The sequence below is a fragment of the Melozone crissalis genome, unplaced genomic scaffold (genome assembly GCF_028551555.1).
Source record: "Melozone crissalis strain CALT ecotype California unplaced genomic scaffold, PUWL_Pcris_2 ptg000027l_1, whole genome shotgun sequence".
NCBI lineage: Eukaryota > Metazoa > Chordata > Aves > Passeriformes > Passerellidae > Melozone > Melozone crissalis.
Window position 1 is genome coordinate 87,111,607 of NW_026535805.1, and position 11,409 is coordinate 87,123,015.

Genomic DNA, 11,409 nt, shown 5'->3' on the forward strand with positions numbered 1-11,409 from the left:
TACTTTCAGAGGCATTTCTTTTCAATTTTTATGGTAAGATGCTTAATTAAGGAATATGTTTTATTATCTCACATCAAACCAGTCAGAGAGAAAAAGTTATTATTTTTTTATTTAGCACCAGGAAAAGGCTTGGGTCATTGTTAGCTATGTGGTAAAGGTTTAGCAGTAAGAAGTCATTCTACATAAGGACAAAACTGGAGCTTCTTTCAGTATCAGGGATCTCCTCTAGTGTACCTACAGGTCTTGGTGATTAATTCAACTTAATGGTTAAATGATTTGTCATTGCTATTGAATCAACACTACATTGCACATTTTCAGCTGAATTACTGGGCAGTAAACACAATTCTAGCTTTACATAATACACTTAGCTGTGTGGAAAGTTCCCCAACAAATATCTGTGTGCAAACATGTTGCATACGCAAACATAGAGAAAATTGCCCCATTACTGAGATTCATGTTGATTTGGATGGTGCTATTCTCCTTTAAAGAGCCACTCAGGTGAGTGAATTTCTTTCAGTGCAAGAGGAAGCTGACACAGAGCACAAGGAACAGGAGGCACCGCTGCTCTACAGCACCATGGCCGTGATAGGAGACCCTTGCCAAATACAAATATGGGTACAAACTCAACCCTTTGAAATCCAGCCCCAGGAAATATTTCAGAAGGCAAGGATAGCCTTCCTATTGTATTTTTCAGCAAGATCACCTCTGGAGTGTTAATTATGCCTGCAACTATTTCCAGACACCTGCTACAAACTGTGCATAGATGTCTCCTCTCTCTTTTCTACCTTTGTAGGTATCTTTAAGTTGACTGTACTGTGAATTTACCTCCAGATGGTACAGGCATTTGGACAGAAGGTTTGGGCCCCAGTATGGCAAGTCACATAGCTGCATGCCTACACTGATTTCTGTGAAACTATCTACATGTTTAAAATGCAAGAAGTCTGTTAAGTGCTTTTTCTGGAAAGGGAATGGGGCATATATCATACCATTACCAACTCATAAGCTATCCAGTTTCACTCAGGCATCCAGCTTGCTCATGCATGCAGTGTTTTAGACTGGATGATGGGATTAAATAGCCATCACAATGTATGTAGCAGGTGATAAAATATTAAATGCCAAAGTTTTGACATTAAATTTTCTGGAAGAAATTTCTGGCTGACAGTGCCCTGGAGTACAGTCAGGGCTGGCTTCCTGCTGGTTTGGAAAGTTTCAGCTATAATACTCGGATTTAATGACTGAGTATTTGCACCCTCAAACTATTGCTGTAAGTTCAAACACTATAAAATCTTGAAATGCTGAACTGGATGGTAGTTCCAGTGCAATGTTAACAACCCTGATCAGAAATGCTGCATTTTAAACAAATGTTTAGTGCAAAATCAATAATAAAAAAAAATTATCTGAAGGTATGGGCATATGCCTTATCTGTATGTAGCTACTATGCACCAGAGTGCAAGTAGGCATCTTGAAAGAAACTTTTTGAAATTATAGTTTTTTGGGCAGTTTATATATGATGAAATAGTGGCAAAAGGGCACAGAAAATACATATTATCATCAGAGAATAGACTCACTGTTCCAATTTGATTTCAACACTGTTTTGCCTTTTCATAGCCTTCTAGTTTTCCTCTAGACCCACTATGGCATTCTTCCTCCAAATCCAGATTTTGTCCATCAATACTACTTCAACTGAGAGACATACTATTTCACCTACTTTTCAGCTTTTAGAGCTATTTAAAATCCACCTGAATTGCAATATCTTTCTTCCCCCTGCCCCTTTTTTATTTTCCAATGAACTGCTTATTCTAGGTTTCTGTGAAAGAACAAAATCCAGATAAGGTGCTCCAAAACATTAAAGAGGTATATCTATCATATTCCATTATTATGGACTTCCATTAACACAGAAAATGTAGTAATTGGTAAATAAAAAGTTTTAATATTTACCTAAATTTCCCTGAAATACATCCATTTTATTATCCAAGAAGGAGAATTAAAACAATATGGAGAAGGTGAGAAAAATGCTGAACTATTAACTATTTTATTAGAGTCCCACACAAGAGGAAATTCAATGTCCTGTTGGCCTTGCTGTTTGGATAATTTCATGAAGTTGTGCTTCTGTGGTTCCATTTCACTACTATGATCTCAGCAACAGAGAGACTTTAGAATGGTGGTATGACTGGCAAAAGAGAAAAACATCAAGGCTGTTTTAAAAGACTATTTTATCATTGCTATAAGTGCTAAATATCATTTCATTAGTGATCTGCTCTGATTCAAAAGGCCAGGCAAGGGAAAAGAAAACAAAGAGAAATCTGTAAAGTCATGGTTGTAATTCAGACACAAATGTGGCACATCCCAGACAGGAACAGTGAGCTGACAAACATAGACTTAGCACAGCCATACTTTGGTAATACTTGATAAGCCACCTTGTGTGTAAACTGTTAAAATATTGTGAATGACAAGACTTGTAGGTGGACATCATACTTCTAATAGACAATTTATACAGCTGGGAAAAGTAGAAAAATTTTTCAGATCTGAACAAATGCTTACAGATTGAAATATTACCATTTTGCAGCTGTCTTCCAGAGCTTAATTAAGATATTTCTTTCACTCATAAAGTTTATCTCGGGTATTCCCCATGGCTGCTATGGTTACAATAACACCATGAAAATTGTTTTGTGATTTATTTTCTGTGCAAAACTTTGGCTTTGAACTGTGAATAGTGATTTAAAACTCCTTGATCTCCTTTTTCTGTGTCAGACTCTCTAGGACTTGCAGATTTCATGTGGTAGCAGGATAAGACAGAGCAATGACTAATTTCTCAATTTGGGAATGTGTGGCACAGAGTTCTTCCAGTGAAAGACATTTTCCTCTTACTTGTGTCATGAATCCTGCAGTGTTTTCCAGTGCTTGTACAATTAGTGATGATTCTTGCAAGAATTTATGCAGGACATGGTCTGCTTAGTCCCCTGGTATTTTTATAGTCTGACAGTAGATCAGTGATAATCACCTTCTCAGCACAGTTTTTTTAAACTATTCTTTCATTGTGAGTGTAGTCTAATTGACAACGACTTTCCTAGTTTGTTTGCTGGCATTTTGTATAATTCAAGTTATTTTGTTTCCATTTATTCTTTATCAAGTTACTTCTATCAAATAAGGAAATTAGATTGATTTGTTATCATTTGTTCCTGAAAAATAGACACAGAGTTTCTCTTACCACCCTCAGAGTTTAGTAATTTGTTAAGCTTTCTGGCTATTGATGTTTGTTGTTTTCATTCTATCTACCGAAGTTTCTTTTTACTTCAAACTTTTCTGTGTAAAAGCCTGTGGTGACTACTCATCCCATCTGAGAAAGTATGGACTAGACTGAATTCCCCAAATCCTTTACATCCTGGTTTTCTCCTAGTCCCTCTGTTTTCTTTCAAGCTACTGGGGGTCTTATGTGCTTCACAAGTTCCTAAAAATAATGAATCGTACTTCATGGACTGGTTTTACTAATACCTTAAGTCCTCAGCAAGGAACATCATCAAGCTTTTCTGACATTAAAATATTCAACTTCTCTACTGTTACATATTTTCTCTCATTTTCTTGTTCTCTGGAATTAGAATTAATTCTATCAAAAATCTTGATGCAATTCAATTGAATGGGAGAGGAAGAAGAAAGGCTGGAATAAAAAAAAAAGGCTAAAATTAACTCCTTTAGATTTTGTCTACATTGTCAAAGGAGTACTACAAATGAGTAATTAAAATCTATAGAGTGAACTACTTGGTGTTTAGGACATGACACATTATACTCATCTTCAAGAATTTATTGGAGGCTGTGGATTGATGACTGAGTATGCGACAGAGGTTGGGGTCCACTCATTGAACTCTTAGAGCACTTTTTCTAGTCTTTTTTCACCCAAAAAAGAATACTCTGCGACTGCTAAATAATGAGGAATCTAGTGTGCTACTAGAGACAACTGGGATACTCATCCCAAAAATGCTTTTTCTATTGTGCCTGACCAATCTGGTGGCCTTCTATGACTGAGTAATGGCAACAGCTGACAAGGGGTCACCTTCCAGGGGCTTAAAAGAAGGAGGGAGAGGGATTTTTTAATATGACAAAATATTTTATTTCTTTCAATTTAAAACCATTGCCAGGACAAGAGGGAAATGGTTTTAAATTGAAAGAGAGAAGATTTATATTAGAGGTGAGGAAGAATTTTTTAATCAGAGGGTGGTGAGACACTGGCGCCCAGTGGTTGCCCAGAGAAGTTGTGTTTGCCCCACTCCTGGAAGTGTTTAAGGCCAGGTTGGTTGGGGGCCCCGAGCAATCTGATCTAGTAAATGGCATCCCTGCCCATTTCCAGGGATTTGGAGCTAGATAATCTTTAAGGTATCTTCTGATTGAAAACATTCTATGATTCTATGAGGGTCTGCCAGGTCAGAAAGATCAACGAGGTCCCAGTTGTGAACAACAGTTACTAGATGCAGCAAGAGCAGATAAGGCGAAATAGCAGTCTGTCATTATAACAATTGCTACATGGGGGCTCTCTTGCTGAACTTTATTGTTTTGGGGCTGCCTCTGTAATAGCAATACATTTTGAGATGCAATGATTTGAATGGTACACGGCTCTGCTTCAACCTTTAATTCTATTTAATTCACTCAGCCATCCATCTGTCTGTCTGCCTGTTAAGGACACATGTCAAAGACAAGAGAGATGGTATCCTCAACAGCAGCAAAGACACATCCCCTGAACTTTGAGAACTCACCAGGTGAGATTAGATCAAAAGCACAGCTTTCCAAACCACCTGCTTTTTGAGTATACCCACACAGGGAACATCAGAATAAGTGATGCCATCTTAAGAATAATTTGATTTAAATTGTCTTGGATTGTGGTCTCAGGTAGGTTATGTGAAACGGCTGGACAAGAGCAAGGTATCTGTAAAAGTAGGCAACAGCAACAAAACCCAACAAAATACTTAGGTTAATATTGTTTAAATTCAAAATTCTAAAAAAAGCCGTTGCAGAGGAAATTAACTGCATTTTTAAAAGTAGTCTAGTACATGTCAGAATGGCTTTTATTCCAAGAATTCTCTTAACATTCAATAAGTGGTGGTATAACTAATTATGCTTTGGGTGACAACCTTATTTGACTAATTTGACAAGAGTTTTTAATAAATTTTAGTATGTTAGCATGTAGGAGATAGAGTTTAGAAACTCAGGCATACAAGAAGCAAGCAGACACATAACCTGAGATGAAGTTCATTTTGGAAAATGACTGGAGATATTCTAATGCAATCAAGACTGCTAGTTAAAAAAAAGGGAACATTGTGATATACTTGAGCTTTAGGAGTGTTCAAATTGTTTGTAGTTGTAATTAATAGTTTAGTTTCCACATAATTGATGAAAAAAATCAGACTTTACTATCTTAGAAGTTAGCAGTGACTTATGATAAAAAACTAATTCAACTTGTTTCATGACCTTTACATTTTGTTAAATAATAGAGTGAACATTAATCTATTAGATCAAAACCCTTCATTTCCAGTTAAGATCAGACTACCTATTAACATGATCACTAACCCAGCGTTTAAAAACATACTTTGGTAAGAATAGTGTTGAATCATAGAATAAATTAAAGAAACCCAACAATTAGTTAATTCCTTTTCCTGTCCATCCTTTGCACACATAGAATCTGGCATGCTGGGACCAGCCGTGGTACTGGCTATGACAGAAGCTAAAAATGTCTGTTGTCCTGGGTCTTGGTACCGCTTTGTGGCTGTCATAGTCACTGAGCTCTGTAAAGCGGTTGAAAGGAGCTGCAGCACTGCCCTATTGGAATATGATCCCAATATTACCAGGTAGATTGTGCCTGGGCTGGTCTGACCCCTGCTCCTGGGCCAAAGCCGGCACCTGTGGTGTTTCACCTCAGAGACACCTTTGGCTGGCTGGGTGTTGCAGCTGGGCACTGAAACAAACCCACGCTTGTAGAAACTCGGTTTGCCTCAGGCGGGAAGGCTTCAGGTGATGGTGGAGAGGAAAAGAGAGCGGATTCTGTAGGAGGGTTAATATGCAGAGTTTATTGCATGGTCACAGACGTCTGAATCTTAGGTAACGGCTCCAACAGAATGGAGAGCACATGGTCCAAGCTCAATTTAAGCCCAGGGACAGGGGGAGGGGAAGGGACAGATGAGCACCAACCAGGTGGGAGGGGCAGGGTCTCAGGGAACGAGGGACACATGGAAAGGCCAATGACCCTCAGGCCTGAAGAACATCCTTTGAACTTGACCAACCACACGAGGCCTTGCTGGAATGCTAAGCCTGATTGACAGAACTCACTCACCAAGGGGGCGAGGGGGAAGGGAGAGGGGTATTGCCACACCTGGGAGGGGACTGGGAAGTAAAACAGGAAATTGCAACACACTGCAACGCTGCCCTGTGATGGTGTTGAGGAGATAAAGCCACAGGAGGCAAACAGAAGCCATCACCATTGGTGCTGCAGAGGAGGCTGCTGCAGATATGGCTCTTGTCAGCAGGAAACCCTGAAAGAAGGGGGATTTTCATCACTCTGCTGCCAGCTTATGGATATGATCAGTTTTGGGTTCCCTCTCAAATGATGTGATTGATGTGTCTACTGATGAAGTTCCAGCCCTGCTAGTGGCATCTGTACCAATTGCCACCAAGGCTATGGTAGTGCCTTGGCCTCACTCCCACCAGCTCACTCCCTATGAAAGGGACAAGTGGAAGAATGAAGCCTCTGGCAGCAGGAGCTGGTAAGTGTGTGAGGAATGGGAATGCTGAAGAGCAGTGGGGCTGATGTAACTCAAGGAAAAAGCTCAGTTTTGGATGTGAACACTTTACACAAATAAAGAAGGGAGGGAGATCTGGGGCATTTTTAGGGGTAGAAAAAGCCTATTCTATGGCTAGTTTCTAAAAAATATATTTCATTCTGCTCTCTTCAATTGTATTAAACAGTTCCTTTTAATGAAAAATTCTGGAGGATATTTAGGCAGTAGCTGTGAAACACAGCTGTCTTGTGGGAGTTAGATTGACGCAGTTCCTTTCATAGGACTGAAAACATTGAGTCTTAGTCACAGAAATATTTTGAAACTGTGACTTTCTGAAATTAACTGGAAATGAGTGATTTACTAGCTGCTATGAGAAATACAAATTACTAGTAATTAAAACAATATTTAGAAATAATATTCTTGATGATTGACCATTAACAGAATTCTATTCTGTAGACTTCATTGTATGTAAGTATTAAGTGTACTTAAGAACCATCAAAATTGAAAGGATAACACTAAGAAATATTTAAATACTGGTGATATTATCACTGAACTTTCAAAATCTGTCATTCCTTTCCTGTGTTTCTGTATTGGTACAAGCACATAACCATACTTGTACATTTTATACACTGGTAATGTCTGGTACAAATCAGATGATCCTTGTCTGTAGGTGCCAGCAACACGTTGCCTGCAATACACTGGGATGTTGCTCAATGTCCTGTCCTTGCTTTTCACAGATCAGGTTCAGCACCCTGTCAGAACAGGGTGCCTGCAGAATCTCACTTCCTCACTGTCATTGTCCTTGGGCCAATGACAATCAGGAGTCATTGCCTAAGATGAAGAAAGATTGGTATTTCATGTGATAATAAATTATTTTCAGTCTTGTCTGAATATGAGTATGAAACAGCTTTTTTTTTTCCACTATTCAAACTTTGCAACAATCAAGTTCTTTCACTAAATGAGGTCAAAGTAATAGCCATCAATTCTAGAATCAGCAGAAGGCTCCTCTGGCATATGATATCTTAAAAAGCTATGTCTGATTTCACGCAGTTATTCTCAGTCCTCATGGTGGTGATTGAAAGAATCGAAATCCTCTACATTTGTCATGGTAGAACTACTTTGTACCATTCTTGGTACAGCAAGTTCTCTTGTTTCACTGGCTGCCTCATGGAAATAGCTTCTGTCACTGATACTGCTTACAGGATCTGTGTAATTGAGAGTAATTTACAAGCTTCTCAGGTTCTTAAATTGTGATTGTTCCTCCTTTAAACAAAATTTGACCTCTTAGTCTCCATGTAAGCACAATATAAGCAAGCTTTGAGATAACTTTCATTTTTTTTAAAGTGATGCAAGCAACATCTCTCTGCAAAGAAAGGGGACAATAGTGCAACTATTTTTAAAATTGTCAACAGAGCTGCTTCTAAAGAATGGATGCAGGAAAAAGTTACAATGGAGACTACAAAAATCCAAAACCAACAAACCAGAAAATAAACTCTGAATTAAAGGAAGTGTGTAAGATGGAAGAGGAGCAATGAAGGGTGTTCCAAGCATCATTCTCTGTGACTCTGCTCCAGTCCAGTGGTTCATGGTTCCGCCTGTAATGGTTTTTCTACAGTATCAACACAGTTTTCATCAGGACTCTCTTCTTACCAGTTGCCCCTTCTTATGAAGTTGTTGGTGTTGCTGAAAGCAAGTTTTGCTGAGGCTGCACACTGACTAGCTATTAAATATGGGGCATGCATGTTTTTGGGTCAACTAATGTGGAGCAGAAGCTTTGACCAGAGGGTAGGAAGAGGGAGGGGAAGCAGGGGTGATTCTCACGCTGGGGCACTCCCTTCCCATGAAAACCCCTGTACCAGGGCTATGGGGTTTGCAGGTGCAGGGCAGGAGGATAACACTGCGAGGTCTGCAGCGTGGGAACCAGGAGAAAGGGCTGCCCAGAGGCTCTGGGAAAGGCTGCCACAGCTCGGGTGAGCAGGCACAGAGCTGAACGCCAGCTATGCAGCTTCAGAGAGGGGCTGTGAGCAGTGCGAAAGGCTGAGGCTCCTAAGGCACCGTGTGACGTGAGGCTTAGTGGATGGTGTTGCCTTTGCTCCAAGGAGCAGAGACCAGCACAGCTCAAAACCCAACAACACAAGTGTAGCAGCTCATTTCAGTAGCAGCTGCAGAGGTTCTCAGGATAATGCAGTTTGTAATGAAATTAAGTGTGTAAATGGGCACTGGACATCATAAAGGGAAAACATGGCACGTGCATAGGAGCCCTCTAGTCTGGGATGCTACTGAATCCACATCTTCCAGCTCCAGAAATGCCCATCACTACCTCTCTGTAGGGTGATCCTGGCTTTTCCTGTGTGACACTGTTTTCTTGGATATACAGCTGAGTTTTCAAAGGGTTCCTACAAAAGTGAAAAGTGGGTCACCTTCATATACATGTATTTCCCTAGGTATTGTAAGATGACTTTTCACTCCTCCTGGATCAACCATTTTGTAGGACATGTTCATATGTGTCTATAAAGGATAATTTATCTGGGCTTTTAATTCTCACTTTTAATATTCATCTAACCAAAGGAAAAAAAAAAGTGATTTAATGAACTTAAAGATGAAAAGGAAATAATTTGGCTGGGTGTAATGAAAACACCACCACGAATTCAATTCAATGTGAAAGTAAATGATTATTTTTCTTGATAGAACTCAAACTTATTCCAGCTTGTGGTTCCAGCTTAGCTTTCTCAAGACAATAGGAAATTAATCTCACCCTAAACACTTATCAAGCAGCTTTTGTCTCCATTCTTTTGTAGCAGAGGGGTTTCTGTTGGTTCCTTCAGTTTGGATGTAATTTTCCATCTTGTCTGTTGTCTGATGATAAATTTGTGAAATGAAGCATGAGTGGTGCACTTGGAAAAATGTGCTGTTTTGAAAGTAAGGGCTAATTTCCTCTTCAAACAGAGAGTGGAACTTAAAGGTAGATGTGTCCTCATCTCACAAAGTAATTAGCAGTAATAAAAGTCTTTTATTGGGAAAAGTCTGAATAATACTTACCTGAGACAAACAAAAAGGGGAATGTCTGAGATGGGTCTCTGACACAGAGAATGGGAGAAGGAGGCGGTAATGGAACTTGCTGAGCTCTCAAAAAATACAAATCACAAGGTATGAGGTACTTCTTGGCCATGCCTTTTGGTGCATTCCTTCTGGCCTTTTTGCCAAACTTGCTGTTCCAATGTTGCCTGGAGGAGCACCTCTGAGACCAGCCACCACCGAAGTACAGGATGTGATGGTGAAAGCCAAGGTGACATGTGGATAGACCAAATATTTAATGAGAGCACGTGATCCTAGTTACTCTAGCTAACTAGAAATCATCTTGTCTGATTTCTAGTGAAGGCACAAACATGTGGTTGTGTTTCTGTTTTGAATATAGGAAAAGGTGAAGGGAAGTATGTTTTAGAGCTTGTTTTTCCCTCACATTTTTCTTCCTGCTGCTGGACATATCTTAACCTATCCTATGGCCAATCCTACCCTATGTATTGTATATTGTCACAGTATTGTATACTGACCCTATTATTATTATTGTAATAATCACAAATTGCTGTAAATATTCTTATTAATTATAATTATTAATATATCATCTGAATTGGCTTAAAATATACTGCTGCTAGGCTTGCCCAAGAGGTGGCATGGTGTATTGCATTCAAAGGCAAACGGGATGCTCGAGGAATTGAACTTTTAAAAGGCTTTTACCTTTTCCTGTGGCAGGGAGATTTTTAACTGCATGTGAAGTGAAGTGAGGAGCAGCTGAAAAAGGAGTGTGAGGAATGAGTAAATGGATTAGTCCATGCCAAATCAAGTAGTTCTGGTTCTAAATGACTAAAAGCCCATGACTTTTTTGAGTTGTGGCTCCATTCTACCAGTGATACTGCCTTGGTAAACATTTCTTAGGGCAACATTACAACAGTGGGCAAACCAGGAACACATTTCTCATGCTTGTCAGTCTCGGCTGCTCCAAATGCTTGAACACCTGTCTGTTTCTTCTCAGCTGTCACAGAACCACTTACTCCAGATTTATCTTCTCAACCTTACTTCTCTCTTTATGTGCTGGCAGCTCTAAGGGTATAGGCTAAATACATGTTTATGTAGCCCTCAAAACTGACTGGTACCTACACAACTTTTAGACTTCAAGAACTTGCTCAGGAAACTTTTCCACTGTACAGAGATGTTTTGCAAGCAGGACATTCACAAAAAGCAATTATTTATTTTCTAGTACAGTAGGCAAGAGACAGCTAGGACTAGCAAGTTCCTAGCTTAAGTGTTAGTACTCTTACCAGCCCTGTATGACACCACTGGGTCTTTGATGGACAGATCTGAGTAGGAATGAAGAGGCACCTTCAGACCCCTTAATTTTCATTGACATTTTAAATTTCCTTATGACAGTGTTTCTCTTCTTGGATCCTGGAGGGTCTGTCTCTACCTCAACAATCTTGTCTTGGGTTTCAATCCATCTAACTTTTCTTAGCACACATGGTTCTGCTTTAGAGTTTAGCAACTTTCTCAGGATTCTGAGATGAGATTATGTAGCTGTGCCATACCAAAAGTACACCTTAAATCATGGGCAACTAGACACCTATCAGATGGATTACACCTTTTCTTGTATTCA